Here is a 17994-nt window from a genome sequence, read left to right as displayed (position 1 = left end):
TGCAGAGTGTATGTGTGTCTGTGACCGCGGGGCAGTGCAGAGCGTGTATAAAACTTGACGTGATGTCTGATGGTGGCTGCTGATTGGGAGCCTGGAGCACTGCTGTAACTAGTTTATACTCTGAAATGCTGATAGATGGGGGCGTTGCTGGAGCTGCCTGGGCTGGGCCGAGCAATGGAGCCACTGAAATAGAAGGAGGGGCAGAGATTGTCATGAGTGGCTGAACAAGGAACTTCAATGGTGCTGGAGTGATTGTCTATGCAACCTAAACGAGTGTTTATTGCTGACAAGGCGTTGCTGGTGCTGCTGAGCGAGCAGGAGCGCGGCAGGGAGTGAAGAAATCAGCCTCGCCGGGGTAAAATTGAAATTATGAAAATATCTTCAGTTCAGTAGCAGTGAAAACTGGAAAAGTAAAGTAAAATAGCAGTGTGAAGCCTGTTTCCAAAATTAAACTTGACAGAAACAACAACTCAGACATTTCTTAATACTTGCAAGCAGTCTAAATTAGAACTACTTGAAAATGTTCCCTTTCAGGAAAAATAAAATGAGTTTAGAAAATAGCTTTGAGAATCTAACCCTTAATGCTATGGACCACTGAGGGCGGCTGATGTCCAGTTGTGGATGGGAATGTCAGTTGTGGGGACTGGAAGCGCTGAACCCAAAGAGATGGCAGCCATGACTGAAGTGGCGAATACTCTGCTTGAAGTAATGGAGATTGCTGCCATGTTGGAAGCAACACATTTGTTCATATCATTGAGCCATGTACTAATTGAAGCAGTTGAGACAGCGATGGGGTGAATGAGGGACTTAATGTCCTCGATAATGTTGTTATGAAGCTGAAGGATGGGATCTGTTCGGCTCCGCAGCGCTGGAGAGGAGGGACAACCATGACTGGAGAGGAGGGGCTGTGCTGGGACTCTGGGCAACCGAGTTTGCAGAAGAGCGCTTGCAAAAAGGAGGCAACGTGGCTGTAGTAGATATAAAAGTATAATTGTTATTGAACAACGCCATACTCTCGCTTCCAGCCGGGATATTAATATTGTTGTCATGCAGGGTTTATTTGGCGAGCAGCCAGTCCTTATAAATAGCTGCTCCGGCGGTTGAGCCTGCTGGCAGGGCATTTTCATCTCCATAGTGTTGGGGCAGCAGGTCTGCTGAAAATCAAGAGTTTCATTTTTTGTGCAGAGAACGGGCCGCAGCGTATGAAAAAGCTAAATGCAAGAGAAAGAGCTGAGCTGTGATTGGGTTTAAATAGGGAGTCGATGATAGACAGGTGAAATTAGTCAATGATGATAGGCAGGTGAAATTAGGAAAGGGCAAAGCCCCAGCTCACACCCCCTGAACTCCACTAAAGTTAACATGAATCAACATTTTTATGACCAATACAACAAAATATATCCAGTGCTATGCTCAATCTGTTGACCAATTTACGCCCTCCTGGCACTGAGTGTTGCATTGTGGGATGGTTGAGTGACAGCAGATGAGTCCAAATGGCTCAAAAAAGCTGTAAAATAAAGCTTTGTGAAAAACAATATCTAACTTTTGTGGATATTTTACTCAGTTAAATTGAGGATTCAATCAATGAATTCACTACAGAATAAGAACCAGACCATGTCAATTGTAGAAAATCTTGTAAATTATATTTTGCAGTAGTATTTTTTAAGTATAATTTATGAAATATGACTGTATATGGGAAGATTTATATTTTAAACATACATTTTGATTTATTAATTGTTATTAAATTGAAGAAAAACAAGTCTAGGATAGAACTAGTGAAGAAAACCACACTTATCTGTAATGGATATTAATTTCAATGTGTTATTATATAAAATTTCTGGTGCTATTCTTAGTTTCAAATTCTAAAATATTTTAAACTCTAATTTTCTTCAAAATGGTATTGATACTGTGCATGTACTGATTAATTGCAGTTGAACACAAACAATCTTGTTTTTGCTCTCCTGTAAAATTATGAAAATGTCACTTATGCCCCCCTGGGTCTAAGCCCTTGAATATCTGTTTGTTGTATATTTTATTAACATGCCAAATAACACATGTCTTACAACTTGTGATGCCTATAGTACAGTAAACTGTTTCAAGGGGGACTGTCAAATGAATTCGATGCCGTGGAAACCCCCATTTTATTGTAGATGATTGCTGTTTTCAATAAACTATTTTTGTTTTTAAATCTTGATTAACATGTTTTGTTGTACTTTTCAAACATATTCTCAAATATTACAGTACTATGCTTACACTATGGCGAATCACAAAATAATCAGCATACTGTTCTCCAAGTAACCACGTGAGTCATGTTTAAAGAGAATGTTAACATTAGCCAATTGCTCTTTATAGCTTATTACTTATTATGCCTCATTGTTATAGCATATAAATTGCGTCTTTAAACTACACAAAGGACTGAGACATTCATTTTTGACAGAAATGTATAGATTCAAATGTTTTGGGGAAAAAAAGCATGGCTTGTTAAAAATACAATATAAAACCTCTGAGCTGGTGTGTGTAGTGTAAATTATTCTGTTTCAAGGAAGAAAAAAAAACGTGAAATTGATTTCTATATTAAATAAAGCCATTGTTTCATTTTCTCTGACAGGATAATTGCACAGAAATTGCACTGTGCTTTTCTACAAAATGTTGTTGAATCCTTTCATTGTTGAACTATTTGTCAGTGTGTTTAGAAAAACTACAGCGCTCTATAACAGACTATTTCAGTTTCTGTCATTATGAAACTATTTACAGCAGCATCATGTATAATTATACTGTTGCACATCCAGAATCCAAGTATGCTTTATTGCTTTAAACTCAAATTCTTATACAAAAGTAGTTTAAATGATTTATTTTATTTTTATAATAATTACAAGTTTGCACCATCTATTTTTTAAACACAAAACTGATTATGGCACAAAACTAATAAAAAAAAAAAGGTGTATGAAGGGGCCCTTAAATGAACAATGAACATAATTAAGCTATTTAGCATTTATTCTGGTATCTCCATACAACATTGTCAAAGCGTCTGCACTGTGTCTTAAAAAAGATGGTGGGTTTCCCTGAAAATTAACTGGATCCTATATACCTAACTGTAACTGTTTATCCAAATTGGATTGTGTGTGCAACTTGATGTCCTTCATTTGGAGGCAGGGTCAGATTAACACATAGACAAACAAGGCATGTGCCTAGGGCCTGAACTCAAGGGGGTGGGGGGCAAAACAGTTTTGTGTTTTTTTTTGTTTTTTTTTACATATACAGATTTAACTGGAAAAACTTAACTCACTGACATTCGAACTGAGGCATGTATCTCAAAATCAAATTGTTCTGACAGGTGTTCAGCAGATTTCTGTAACTTTACCCCACATTATTCCATGCTTGTGCGGATGCATCGCTGGACTTGCCCGCGCGATATTCCTGTACCCGAGCCTCATTGTGTTCTCAAGCACTGCCATTGAGTTCTGCTGCAGCTTGCAACAAGTATTGTAAACAAGACAAAACTACTTGTGTGGCAAAATAAAAAATAGCACCACTGATTTTCTAGATATACAATACGTTCAGCCTCCTGTGTTGCCAAATACACGAAACCCTTGATTAAAGTAACCTTATACAACTTTTTTTTATTTTAAAGAACATTTTGATTGTATTACAAGTAAATACTGTTCAGAAGCATCAAGTGTTCACGTCCAGTGATCTTTTAAAAAATAAGGCTGTATCTGTGTGGAATCATCAAGGGTACAGAATTCTATAGTACAGACATCTACCATAGGGAACACCTGAGCTTAGAGGTACAGACATCTACCATAGGGAACACCTGAGCTTACAGGTACAGACATCTACCATAGGGAACACCTGAGCTTACTTTGAAGACCAAAACATTGCCGATTTCGCTGCTCTTGACTAAAGGCATTTTTTTAATGAAGCACGTCAAAATCCACCTAATCAACAAAATAACAAGGAAATATTGGTGATTTTGCGTGCAATAATCTGTTATTTGACTACACAACAATGTACAGGCATGTTTGTTTTTTACTATTTATTTTCGTGGACTACTGTGGAACTACCATTAGTGAATAAAAGTCTGAGCACCTGTTTATATATTACCTTTTCCAACTTCATATGGTGTCCCTTGTTTGTTTGAACTGTTGCCTTTTCATTCAGTAAATCAGGGAAAGTCACTGTCGAGCTGTGCTACAGGATTTAACGCAGGTTTCAGTTTTTTTCCGGTTTTATTCTGAAATGTATTTAGCACATCCCCCTACTGTTTAACTTTCCCTCAGATACATTCAGTCTTTCACAATAACTTAAAACTGAGAATTCTACCTGTTGTAAAAGGGTCGAGGGCTAGTTATAAAGGCTGTAATGTATATAGAGGTGTGTGTGTGTGTGTGTGTGTATGTGTGTGTGTGTGTATGTGTGTGTGCTGTTTGTTCAGGACCAAGTGTATGCTTGCCTAGAGCCCAGTGATGGCTTAATCCAGCCCTGTTTGGAGGTGAAAGGTAAAAGGATTCCCACAATCATACCTGTGTGACACTGACAAAAAACCTAAACTGTTGTTTGTGAAATATGTAGAAATACTAAAAACATGAAACACTCGAACATTCATTTTCCCTAGAATATACATATCTCACACATGTATGTATGTATTCTGTCAAGTAAGTTGTGCAGTTTCTAATAGTATTTCTACGTATTGGGGCATTCTAGGAACATCAACAGGCGGCAATAATGTATTCACTATTTTATCAATTAAGAATTCTGAAAAGTTAACCACCCAATAAGGATGTCTACGGAAACAAGTTCCCTATTTTTTATGTAAATAATTTATAATAAATTGTAAAATGGTAATTGTTAATCATTTCTGTTTAGTTTATGAACAGGGTTTGGAGGGTTGTTTCTGTAAATTGTTCTCAATTTAGACACCTTTATGTATTAGTGTGTCTTTTTTAATGAGGCTGTACGACCAACCAGTAACCCCTGAGTTACGATTCTTAAGTTTGGCTACAGTACTTCTGGCATGATTTATAAACTGATGGACAGAGAGAGATGAAAGCATAGTTATAGTAGGCATTGTATTGATGTAGATAATATGATTTGCTAAGCTAGAGTGAAATACTTTTTCTTAATGATTTATGAACATCAACACAAGAACCTGCCTTCATGTTCAAAAAACACATTTAACTTATTGGGGTAATTATACACAATGCATACATTCAAATGAAAAATTTAAGTATAAATAAATAAATACATAATTTAAAAAAATAAAATAAACTCAGTTTCAGGCTATAGCTAAACTGGTAAACATGGTTCACTAAATCCACAAACTAGCCCTGCCACTAACTACATGACATCGTCAGCACTTGATAATATTGGGGTTATAAAAGTCTGGTACAACTGTGCAATATGCGGGCTAGAATGTTGTTTGCAGCCTTTAATCTTAAAAATTCTGCCCATATAGAGTAAGTCACAAGTCTGAAAGAAATGCTTTATATATAAAATAAAGTCATCAACCCACATACTATATGCACTGTACTAGTAGATGCTTAAAAACATAAGGTCAGATATGTGAAATCATAGTTTCCTTGGACTTCGATTATGTGTTTTTGAAAACACAATGCTTTGAAATCACATCTTGTATCTGCGGAAACAAAAGAGTTACAGATCACGCTACTTTACCTTTGCTGAATAGCAGCAATACATTTGTTCAACATTGTTTTGATATTGGTATACATCAATAGTTATAATTAGGATAGGGAATAAAACATTTTACTCAATACTGTTCTCCAGTAGAGCATCATGTATAGTGCTGTAGATCACGTTCCCTCCTGCTCGGTTTCTGTTCCCACAATAGGCATTCATTTCAGTAATTGCAGTCAGCATTGTTAATGGATGGAGACTGATTATTGTCGACATTTACCATTTTTCTGCCAGCGAGAGAAAACACTTGGAGTCCCATGGTCTCAGGTAGAGTCTTGCTAAGTGACTTGACACTATTCCTTAACCTGTTCTCAATGCCAGGGGTGTTTAAAAGTATAATGCAAATCCAACATTTCTGAGCAATGGAAGATTACTACCAAAATGTGACCTAAATAAAATTTCAAAACCATGTTGCAAACTGGTTCTGCTTCAGCCAGTGCTTCTGTTTGTTAATTCTCATGCTGTAGGTAATCATTTGCATCAGTAAGTGTACTAGTGTTTTCTGCAGTAATGTTACATTAACCACGTTGTCAGTCATGGTTTAGATGTCTCAGTTTCTCATTCACCAGCACACTGATACAGATCTGTTTGACTGAATAGAATGCAATGGGCTGAGCCAACAATCATCTGTACTTCATTAAAAAAAAAAAAAAAACACGATTACATTTAAACGATTTGCTTTGTTTGTAAAGTCTGTTTTGTTGAAAGAAAAAACAACTAAATTGGGTTTTGGGCTAGATAAAGTACAGCAGTGATGTGGCAATAGTTTAATTAGGACTAGAATGTGTTTAGAATGTAATAACCTTCCATTGGAAATAAATTGTGATCGAGACATTCCAGTCTTGTGGTGGAACCACCTTGACACTGGCCCCACATATAATACATATAAAAAGTGACAGTAAGAGCTGATAAAGCCAAGATGGGTAATTCACTGTGTTCTTACTTCACCCATGTTCTGACAAGGTTTTCCAATACACACTGCTTAACTGGCACAGTAGGTGGGTTTACTTTAGACAACATATGTAGTCACCACCACTCTGGATCACGCCTCAGCTCGGCTCATACATAAGTTAACAAGAGAATCAATGTAAGTAACAAGAGAATCAATGTATAGTTATTAAAAAACTAAGCATGCATGCGTGAAGAAAAGCTCAAATATCTCGGTAATTACTTGATCGATTTTGTTGGTTTCGAGTTCTATCAGCCTACCAAGGAGGTATTTAAACTTGCAGACATTTTTTTTTTGTTATTTGAGCACCTAAAATTGTCTGAATAATTTGTAAAAAAACGATTTTTTAAGTAATTCTGTAACTTTAAAACTACCTAATGGATTTTCACAATCTACACCAAAAAAAAAAAAAAAAAGGCACTGTGCTTGTGGTTTGCACGGTTTATCGCATTGGGTTAACCAAAACTTTGCAGGGAAAAACATACCCACTCACGATGTGCCGTTAAAAATATTTTATATATAGATATATATATATATATATATATATATATATATATATATATATATATGTGAAGATCCTGGGGTCTGCCAACATGTGGCAGCACTTAACACTATTATTTATGTCAATGCAATGTGTTTCTGTTGTGGAATGGCATTTCATCCAAAAGGATGTTTATCAATTCGTTTTGGGGTCTGGGAATGTAATACATGCAGGTCAGCTATCCCGGGACATGTTGTGGTGAATGTAGTTTTGAGTACCACAATGTTGGTAGGTGTTCTCTGTATCAATTGTCTACCTTCATCAGCCATAAAATAAGCTTGTTGTCTTAATGTAGATTTGCTTTATTTCTGCTCTTTATAACAAATGGTAAACAGCTGTATAGTATTACCATTTTGATAAACTTCTAGCTCTTCATGTACCAGTATATGCTAAATGTACTGTAAAAATTTTTTTCCATGAGTATGTGGTCATGTATTATTAACCCAACATGTGTGCCTTTTAACGCTGTAGGCTCTTAAATACATTGCACAGGTAAACAATTAACTGTTCAATTTTGTTTTCACACCTTTAGGGTAGTTGAAAATGTATTTATTTCCTAGTGGGAGTTATCTAATCTGTCCAGGCACATTTGTTGCTTGCCCTGGGTGACATTTTCCTATTTCATTGTATTGCCTGTTAAAATCTCAGCCCAGCTGTCTATACAACCCTTTGGACATCATTGTTTCTTCTAATTTGTCATGAGGAAAATCACAAGTGTCTACACATTCTCTCAGAAACTAGTTATAAGCAAGAAGTCTGTCATGCACTTGTTCTTATCTAATGAACCTCAACATATATCCAAAGCCCACTGGAGAACTGATCGTATTAGCTTGCCATTAAACCTGCTGATACTTCAAAGTACGAAAGTATACAAAGCACATATTTTTAAAAATACATTATTTATTAGATTAATGAATGTGGTGGAAATGGCAGTGTTTTGCATAAATTCAATATTCAAGCCTTTACTATGTTTGCTTTAAAACTTTCGTGACACAGTGAGTATAGAAAAAAAATTGTTAGAGATTCATTAGAAGGGTTTATTATTAGTATTTATTTCCTGCCATATTAATATTATTGTTATTACCTGTGTTCAGAACAAGGTGTAATAAAACACAGTTGTCAAGGTACTGGGGATTACCGGATCCAGTCTTTTAAAAGGTGATGCTTACATCTTTGTCTATAAGGGAGCTTGCATAAGTGAAACAGAGTGTCTTTTATCGCATGTATTGTCATGTATCATAGCTGTAGTGTATATATGGACCTTTATGAAGTATATTTTATGGAGATGCTGAATATGTTGTCAGAAAAAAAAAAAAACACACACATTCAAAGCACACAGCAGCAGTATGAGTTGTCTCGTATTTCAGTACTATTTCTTTTATTACCATTATGAATTTTGAATCTTGTTTTTCAAACAGTTGTTTAGGGAACTGACATAGTATCATTTTTGGCAGTTTTAACTGCTTTTCTATACTATGTTTTTACCATAGTTTATCCTGATTTTAAGAATGCACTTTTACATCTCACAAAAAACTATGTGCAGAGCATAACGTTAGATTACTTACCATAACCCTTGGAGCGAGCGTGCACCCGCAAGGACCCTTGTGCCTAATGAAGGCAAGGAAACTAGCCACAGTACAAATATCGGACAAAGAAGCCCCTGTGAAGAGGGCTCAAAATGTCATACGCAGTCGAGATTGGTGGATGGAAAGACTGTGACCAGGTGCCACGGACTCTTCTGCCTTCCAAGACTGCTCCCCAACCCAAGCTGGAGGCATCTGTCGTCATCACCTGTCAGTTCACCCCTGCTCCCATCCATACGCCTTTGCACAGGTGAGAGGCCCAACACCACCAGCGTATGGCTGCCGAACACGAGCGAGACACTTTCAACCAACAGTTGGTCGTGCTTTGGATGCAAGTGAAATGCAGGAGCAGTGAGAGATCCCTGCCTCTTTTAGCAGCTGTGTCTGGGCTCGATTGCTTGTTAATCATTCAATTGGGCCCAGGCACATTCTGCACGGAATCGAAGGTAGTCCTTTTAAGGCAGGATTTAAAGCTATGTTACAGTTAAGATACTGAGAATTTAAAACAGAATTGTAACGAAATGTAAAAAAATGCCTACAAACAAAAACCCCAGAAGAATGTGCTCGTGACCATAGGGATTTCATTGTGGAAGATAGCAAAGGAAAGAAGGTATAACTAAACTGTGCAAGTACTGTCAAGTTACTATACACATTTTGACAGAAAAAACACTCAAGCATTTTGGAAAGTAACTGAAATACAGTATATCAAAATCAAAACCCCCCAAAAAAAATAAATAGCTGCAAATATGCACCGAAAAGTACAATGAATAAAAACAAAAAAAAAAAAGAATCCCTAAACACATTGTATCTTATGCTTGAAAGTATAACAGCAGTACCATTTAATTTAAAGTCGTAATAAGTTATATTTTATTGTTCTCTGCCATAGCCACTTGTATCCATGATATGTGGATTTGCATTCAGATGTTGTGTTTATGTGTAATGTTTACAGTTATAAAAAGGCAAGAATAAAGAACAGAGCAATCTAGTTTGCTAACAAGTGTTTTAACCTGTTCAAAATGTCACTGTACAAACACAGCTTGGAACTTTCAGAGCCACTGCTGATTTATTTTACAACTAATTCACGTTGTTTGAAGATGGGTAGGGTGGGGAACCATATTATAAACACAATAACACACTCCATGGTATTCAAATATAGTCCAAAATGTGTAGGCCTTGGCTGTTTAACGGCAGGATATGGGACCACATTGAACACACTGTTGTGTCTCATTGCTTGTCTCCCAAAAAACTAAATGTTGTCATGGTGACCAACAACAGTTAATAGTTTGAACAACCTTTTGATATTTGAAAGAGAATCAAACGATTTTACCATGCTGTAGCAGGGCGGTAGGAAAGCCCTGCTATTTTAAAGTGTTTATATGTGGAGGACAAGCGTGGTGTCATCTGCAATGTTATTGTTTCGTTTTTATTTGGTATTTGGTTCTTTTTAGAACGGGGTTTCCCCCTCTGCCCCTGTACTGTATTTTGTGTTTGTATTATGATTTATTTATTTGTGTATATATTTATTGTACGACGGCAAAGCGCCATGTGCTTTGTTGTTGTTTTGCAGCATGGATGGGAAGCCCCATCCACATTAAAAACCCGTGCAGAAGGTGGCCATCTCCCAAATTAATTAAATGATTAATTTGTTGCTAATTGGGAGATGGTCACCTGCATAAATACCTGCAGCTCTCTGCACTCCACATGGGGTGTTCGAGAGGCGGAATGAGAGTGGAGTGAGAAGAGAAAACGAAACTAAAAATGCTTAAAGGATCCATGCCCAGCTGGACCTTAACAGTTATTATTTGTGTTCGTGATTTGTTTTTGTTTAGCTCTTTTATTTCTGAGCTCTGTGAGCAGTGTTTCTTTTGTTTAAATATTATTAAATATTATTTAATAAACGGCACATGCCGCATCTTTTTGTTGAAACAGCAGATAAGCAGCTTTGTTGTGCTTCCTTCTTCTGGTCACTGCAAAGCCCTTTCCTGCCACAAGTGGTGTCCAGCATGGGATCACCAGCGCCTCCTGGACTCAGGCCAGAGGGGGTATTTCACAAGAGTACTGCAGTTTCTTTTTTTTTTTTTATTTATACATTTTTTTTTTTTTGGAGGAAAGATGGGAGGAAGAAGAGGAAAGAGCTGGAGGAAGCAGCAACAGCAGCTGCAGAGGGACATCAGTGGGGTCTATGTCATAGATGAGTGGTGCACTGGTTGTGGGGAGTTTGGGCACACGGTGGCCATGTGCCCCTTCCAATATCTGGGAGAGGTTTTGGCTGCCCAAGTGAGCCTGGACCAGGCACCTTGGAGAACCCAGGAGAGGTGAGGAGGAGGCAGAGAGGAAGGAAGGCACAGGAGCAAGAATGGTGCACAAACTGCATGCACTACGGGCATGAAGACCACCACTACCTGCAGGTATTCAAGGACGCGGACCTGGAGTGGGAGGAGCCCGAACGTCTACAGCCTCACAGGGGGGAGACGGTGCGTCCACAGCCCAAGAATGGGGAGGCGGTGCGTCCACAGTCCAAGTATCAACCAGCAGAGGGAGCATACCTGTTGGTTCCGCCTCCACCGGCGTGGGAGGACTGCTTGTCACTCCAACCAACACCAGCAGAGGGAGAATACCTGCTGGTTCCACCTCAATGGGAGGACTGCTTGTCGCTCCCACCTCCACCAGCAGAGGGAGAATACCTGCTGGTGGCACCTCCACCACCGTGGCAGGACTACATGCTGCTCCCACCTCCACAAGAGGAGGGCGCATGACTGCTGGTTTCCCCACTGCTGCCAGAAGGGGAGGAGCCCTGGCCACCTTTGTTGCCAGAAGAGGAGGATCCCCGGCCACCTTCGCTGCCAGAAGGGGAGGAGCCCCTGCCGCCTTTGCCAGGAGCAGAGCAGTAGGAGCTGCCTCTGTCTCCACCACCACCAGGAGAAGAGCAGCAGGAGGTGCCTCTGTCTCCAACCCTGGTAGAGGGAGAGAAGCAGGAGCTAATTCTCCCTTCAGCATTGGAGGGACCAGGGCAGGATGCTGCAGGACCCCAGCAGCCCCTGCATAGGTTGCTGAGGGGGGCACGGGGGAAAACCGCCCGGCCGCAGTGGCTGCGAAGAGGGCCAACCCCCACACCACAGCTAGGCCTGGCTCTCCTCCCGCCGTCACCTCTCGAGGGTCCGCTGCTGCCCTGCCTCGCACCGGCAAAGGATGCCTGCCTCGCACCACCCAAGGATGCCCGCCTCGCTCCGCAAAAGGATGCCACGTCTGCATCGCCTGGGACTGCCTGTGGCTATGCATCGCCTGGGGCTGCCTTTGGCTCCGCATCGCCTTGGGCTGCTTGTGTCTCTCTTTTATTCCCTGAGGTTGCCGAGGGTCCCGCTTCGCCTTAGGTCGCCGAGGGTCCCGCTTCACCTGGGGTTGCCAAGGGCTCTGCTTCACCTGGGGTCACGAGGGCTCTGCTTCGCCTGGGGCTGCTGCCTGGCTTGCATCGCCTGGGGCCGCTACTAGTTCTGCAGGACCGCAGGAAGCACTGGGGCCAGCGCCTCAGAAAAGGGGGCTGCCGGCTACAAAGAAGGTGGTAGATGTCAGGAGACCAGCTCCCCCAGCTGCACTTTCGTGGCAGGAGGAAAAGTGTCTGAAGCCCCGGAAGAGGGAGCTGCCAGCCATGAAGGAGTTGGGGAAAAAGTACATCCCACCATGGCCACCCCCATGAATTACTCCAGACCCCTGTTTTGGAACATTGAGACTGAGGGGGGGAGGTAGCCGTTGGGGCCATGTGTGCTTTGTTATTGACATACATTTGAAATTGCTGATTTAATAAATACAATCAGGCCCAGGATGGAGTCCTAAGGCACTCACACAGAGAGAATTAAACATTGTTGGCTGAAAAAACTGGTTGTGGTGGGGAAGATAAGAGTGGAACTAATTATATATCACTCACCCGAAATAAAACAGACACCAATGACATATGATGCCAAATGCTGCCTCAGAGAACTAAGGAGGAAGGTAACCCAGAGAGCTAATGAGGATGTTTTCTGTGAGTCTCACAACAAAGGACTCAGCCTAGAGCAAAACTCGAGGTTCTTAACCAGTGAGAAATTTCCATTAACAATTTCAAAATTGCAGACTTGAATTTGGACTTCTTCCCCATTTAGTAAAATGAATTTAAACAAAGCAAATCCGTCCTCTGAAAGGTGTTATCTGTGTAAATGGTTAGAATTCTTTAAATCCTGCAATAAGAGAAAAACACAATAGAGGGAAAGCATTTACTGCAGTGCAATGCAAACCCTAGGAAATTGTTTTAATTATAGCATTGTTACTCTTAGAGAGGATTTTAAAAAATACAAATAAATTAAAAAATAGGATACTATGCTATTCATGTAAGTGGTTCATGCTCCAAAAAGGGTCTGGTCCTCAAAACCTTCAAAATATGATCTTTCTTACATTTTGCCTCCCCCAATCCCAGTGTTATGACAATAGGGCAATGATTGTGTCAATTAAAAACTTAAAACTTCAACTAGAAACGTTGTGGTTATTTTTCCTGCTGTGACACAAACAGTAAAAATAAATTAAGCAAATTATAAAATGTGATGCAATTAAAAGTGATAACCATTTTATGGTTAGCTTCATCTTCCAGCTTACCATATTGAATGCTTATCATACTGAATGCTTTTTGGGTCTTTGGTTGCTGTCTTCACAGCATATATTTAAATAACTGTGCATCATGCTGCTGGTAGTGAAATACATATCAATAAAAAAGTCACTGTTTAAATATATAAAATCAATGCCATGACTTACAGTGCATAATTCTTCCAAAAAACGATCTCCACATAATGCCTGGGTTTAGTGTTTCCCAACCATATAGACGAAGAAAAAAAAATAGCAAATATATTAAATGATTACTTTTCACAAGTTTTTACAAAGGAGGATACGGACAACATGTCCCACATGTCAACCTGTTCCTATCCAGTTTTAAATAACTTCAGCATAACCCAGACAGAAGTGTTAAAGGGACTAGGTGAGATCCTCCCAATAGTACTCAAAGAAATGAAAGAAGTTATTTACAAACCGCTAACCAAGATCATGCAACAGTTTCTTGACACAGGGGTTGGACCGACAGACTGGAAAATCGCCAACGTAATACCGATCCACAAAAAGGGAAAAAAAAACGAACCAGGACCAATAAGCCTGACTTCTATTATATGCAAACTTATGGAAACTACAATAAGATCAAAAATGGAAAATTACCTGTATGGTAACAGTATCCTGGGAGACAATCAACATGGTCTTAGGAAAGGGAGATCGTGTCTAACTAACCTGCTTGATTTTTTTGAGGATGCAACATCGATAATGAATAATTGCAAAGCATATGATATGTTTTTTTTAGATTTCCAGAAAGCTTTTTACAAAGTCCCAAATAAAAGATTAATTCTCAAACTGAATGCAGTTGGGATTCAAGGAAACACATGTACATGGATTAAGTAGTGGTTAACATATAGAAAACAGAAAGTACTAATTAGAGGAGAAACCTCAGAATGGAGTGAGGTAACCAGTGGAGTACCACAGGGATCAGTATTAGGTCCTCTGCTATTCCTAATCTACATTAATGATTTAGATTCTGGTATAGTAAGCAAACTTGTTAAATTTGCAGACGACACAAAAATAGGAAGAGTGGCAAACACTGTTGCAGCAGCAAAGGTCATTCAAAATGATCTAGACAAGATTCAGAACTGGGCAGACACATGGCAAATGACATTTAATAGAGAAAAGTGTAAGGTACTGCACACAGGAAACAAAAATGTGCATTATAAATATCATATGGGAGATACTGAAATTGAAGAAGGAATCTATAAAAAAGAACTAGAAGTTTTTGTTGACTCAGAAATGTCTTCATCTAGACAATGTGGGAAAGCTATAAAAAAGGTCAACAAGTTACTCAGATATATTATGAAAAGTGTTGAATTTAAATCAATGGAAATAATGTTAAAACTGTACAATGCACTGGTAAGACCTCATCTTGAATATTGTGTTCAGTTCTGGTCACCGCGCTACAAAAAGGATATTGCTGCTCTAGAAAGAGTGCAAAGAAGAGCGACCAGGATTATTCCAGGTTTAATGGGCATGTCATATGCAGACAGAATGGTCTTAATACTCAACATTGACTGCAATTTAAACTGTGGGCTAAGGATGCCATGCACGACCTTTTTTTTTTTGTTTTTGTTTTTTTTTGTAATAGAAACTCTTTCATGCTAACTTTTGCACTTGATAACATTTTAGAAATCCAATTGATGCCTATGTTTTTGTCACTAATCTGAAGCTATTAATATCTTTCAATAATAACTAAATCAAGTTATTAATCATTGATTCATCTTGTTACATAACTGATTTACTAAAATGTTTGGGTATACAGTTAATTGATTGATTACGGTCTTCTTCAGTCATCTTAAAGTTAGAATATCTTTTGTTGTAAATTAAAAAAAAAAAAAAAAGTTTTTGACCGATTCAAATGTTGCTGCTGATGTATTTATTTTCAAAAGGTAAAACCCAGAACAGCAGAACTCAGAATAAAGTTTATATTTTCCTATAACAAAATCATGTCTTCATATTTTCTTTTATATTAAGAATCCTTTAAAAAATGTTTTTACACATCAAAATGTGCCAGAAGACTATCTAAATTACATAAAGTTGGTATAAACCAGGTCTATTGTATTACACCAATCCATGTTCAGAGGCTTTTGCCACACTATATAAACTAAGTGTCCCTGTGACGCGGTGCCCACCCCTTGTGTCTTATTATTGTGTGTTAGATATGTTTTCATATTATTATTATTATTATTATTATTATTATTATTATTATTATTATTATTATGTAAATATTATTGTAAATATTGTGTTGTATTTTTATGCAGGTGGACAAAGTCGTCTATCTTATTTGCTGTTTGAGACCGGCAAATAAGTCGGTCTTATAATGTGTAGTCGGTGGGGATGGGATTAAAACCCCTCCCCTAGAACCCTTGTGGGAATGTGGCTGGAGCCTTAAGGTAATTATTGTATTAAATTAGGTAATTAAGGCTCCAGCCACAGACTATAAAAAGACAGCATATATATATATATATATATATATATATATATATATATATATATATATATATATATATATACACACACACACACACACACACACACACACACTCACACACACACACTGAGTGTACAAAACATTAGCAACACCTTCCTAATGTTGAGTTGCACCCCCTTTTGCCCTCAATTCGTCGGGGCACGGACTCTACAAGGTGTCGAAAGCTTTCCACAGGGCTGCTGGCCCATGTTGACTCCAATGCTTCCCACAGTTATGTCAAGTTGGCTGGTAGTGGATCTCTACTCCAAATAGCTTGTTCCATCTCATCCTACAGATGCTCAATTGGATTGAGATCTGGTGACTGGGCAGGCCACTGCAGTAAGCTGAATTCACTGTCATGTTCGTGGAACCATTCCTGGACAATTCTAGCCTTGTGGCATGGGGCATTATCCTGCTGAAAAAATCCATTAGCAGATGAATATACTGCTGCCATGATAGGATGCACCTGATTGGCAATGATGTTCAGATATCCTTTGACATTCCAACGTTGCTCCACTTTTATCAAGGGGCCCAATTTGTGCCATGAAAACACACCCCACACCATCACACCACCACCACCAGCCTGCAATGTTGACACGTGGCATGATGGATGCATGTACTCATGTGGTTTTCCATACCCTAGTCCTCTCATCAGAGTGAAACAGCAGGAACAGGGATTCATCAGACCAGGCAATGTTTTTCCAGTCCTCCAGCGTCCAGTGTTTTCGTTCCTTAGCCCACTGCAACCGCAGTTTCTTATGTTTTGCTGAAAGAAGTGGAACTCTGTTAGGTCGTCGACTGCCATACCCCATTCGTGTCAAGGTACGACGAGTTGTGCGTTCTTTTAAGGGTTTTTCGGCACCAATGTTGTACTGGACTGTCAGTTAGCCCATCTGTTACTCTGCACTATTCATGTCAGCCTCCTTTGGCCTCTTTCATCAATGAGCCATTTTTGACCACTGGCCTGCCATTGGCTGGATGTCCTTTGGGTGGTGGACCATCCTTGATACACATAGGAAACTGTTGAGCATGAAAAGCCCAGCAGTGCTGCAGTTCTTGACACACTCAAACCGGCGTGCCTGGCACCTACTACCATACCCCGTTCAAAGGCACTTAAATCTTTTGTCTTGCCCATTTAGCCTTTGAATGGCACACATACACAATCCATGTCTCAATTGTGTCAAGGCTTAAAAATCCTTCTATAACCTGTCTCCCCTTCATCTACACTGATTGAAGTGGATTTAACAGGTTACATCAGTAAGGGATCATAGCTTTCACCTGGATTCACCTCGTCAGTCTATTTCATGAAAAGAGCTTGTGTTCCTAATGTTTTTTTGTGTTTCCTAGTGACATATATATATATAGATATGGATATCTATACCTATATCTATATCTATATCTATATCTATATCTATATCTATATCTATATACATTTATTGGGTTCTCAGGCTCATTTCACTCTGGCCCAGTGTATAGGGTTCCCACCTCTGATTCACAAAAAACTGGGACACCAGAGTAATTTTGTACAATTTTTTTTAAAAATTATATATATAATAATCATATACTTTGACATTTAATTTCCCGGGAAGTCTTACAGATTTCTTACAGTCTTACAGGACAGCTGTCTCAAAAAGAGAACAATCCAAGCAAAACCAGAATGGGTGGCAAGCCTACCAGGGCATGAATAAAACATCTTTAAACCACGGGGAGTACTGTTCCTCCTGAGCTTTACCTTTTATAAAGCTTGAACGTGGAAATCTTAATAAAAACTACACTGCAGTGTCCTCTTTATTCTATCAGTTTATTCTTTCAGACTTATTCAGAATGTCATGGGGCTATATATCAATACCTAATGTGTGTATACTACTGTATTTCACTAGACGACTTAGCTGCAACAGATTAGTTATTGCTTTTTGAAATTTCATATGTTGGAGTGCTGACTTCTAAAGTATACAGGATATGGACTAGTACATTCTTTATAGTTTGTGTTTAAACTCTGGAACATAGAAAATGACTGCCTTGCAGTCATTTATTTTTTATTTGCTTTCATTTGCTCCTGCTGTAACATCTTGTGAATAAATGCGTTCACTTAGCATCATGTGCATTGAATGTGAAATGAGTAGTGTTGCTA

The sequence above is a fragment of the Polyodon spathula genome, chromosome 3, assembly GCF_017654505.1.
Source record: "Polyodon spathula isolate WHYD16114869_AA chromosome 3, ASM1765450v1, whole genome shotgun sequence".
In the NCBI taxonomy this organism is placed as follows: domain Eukaryota; kingdom Metazoa; phylum Chordata; class Actinopteri; order Acipenseriformes; family Polyodontidae; genus Polyodon; species Polyodon spathula.
Note: the sequence above shows the minus strand (reverse complement) of the source record.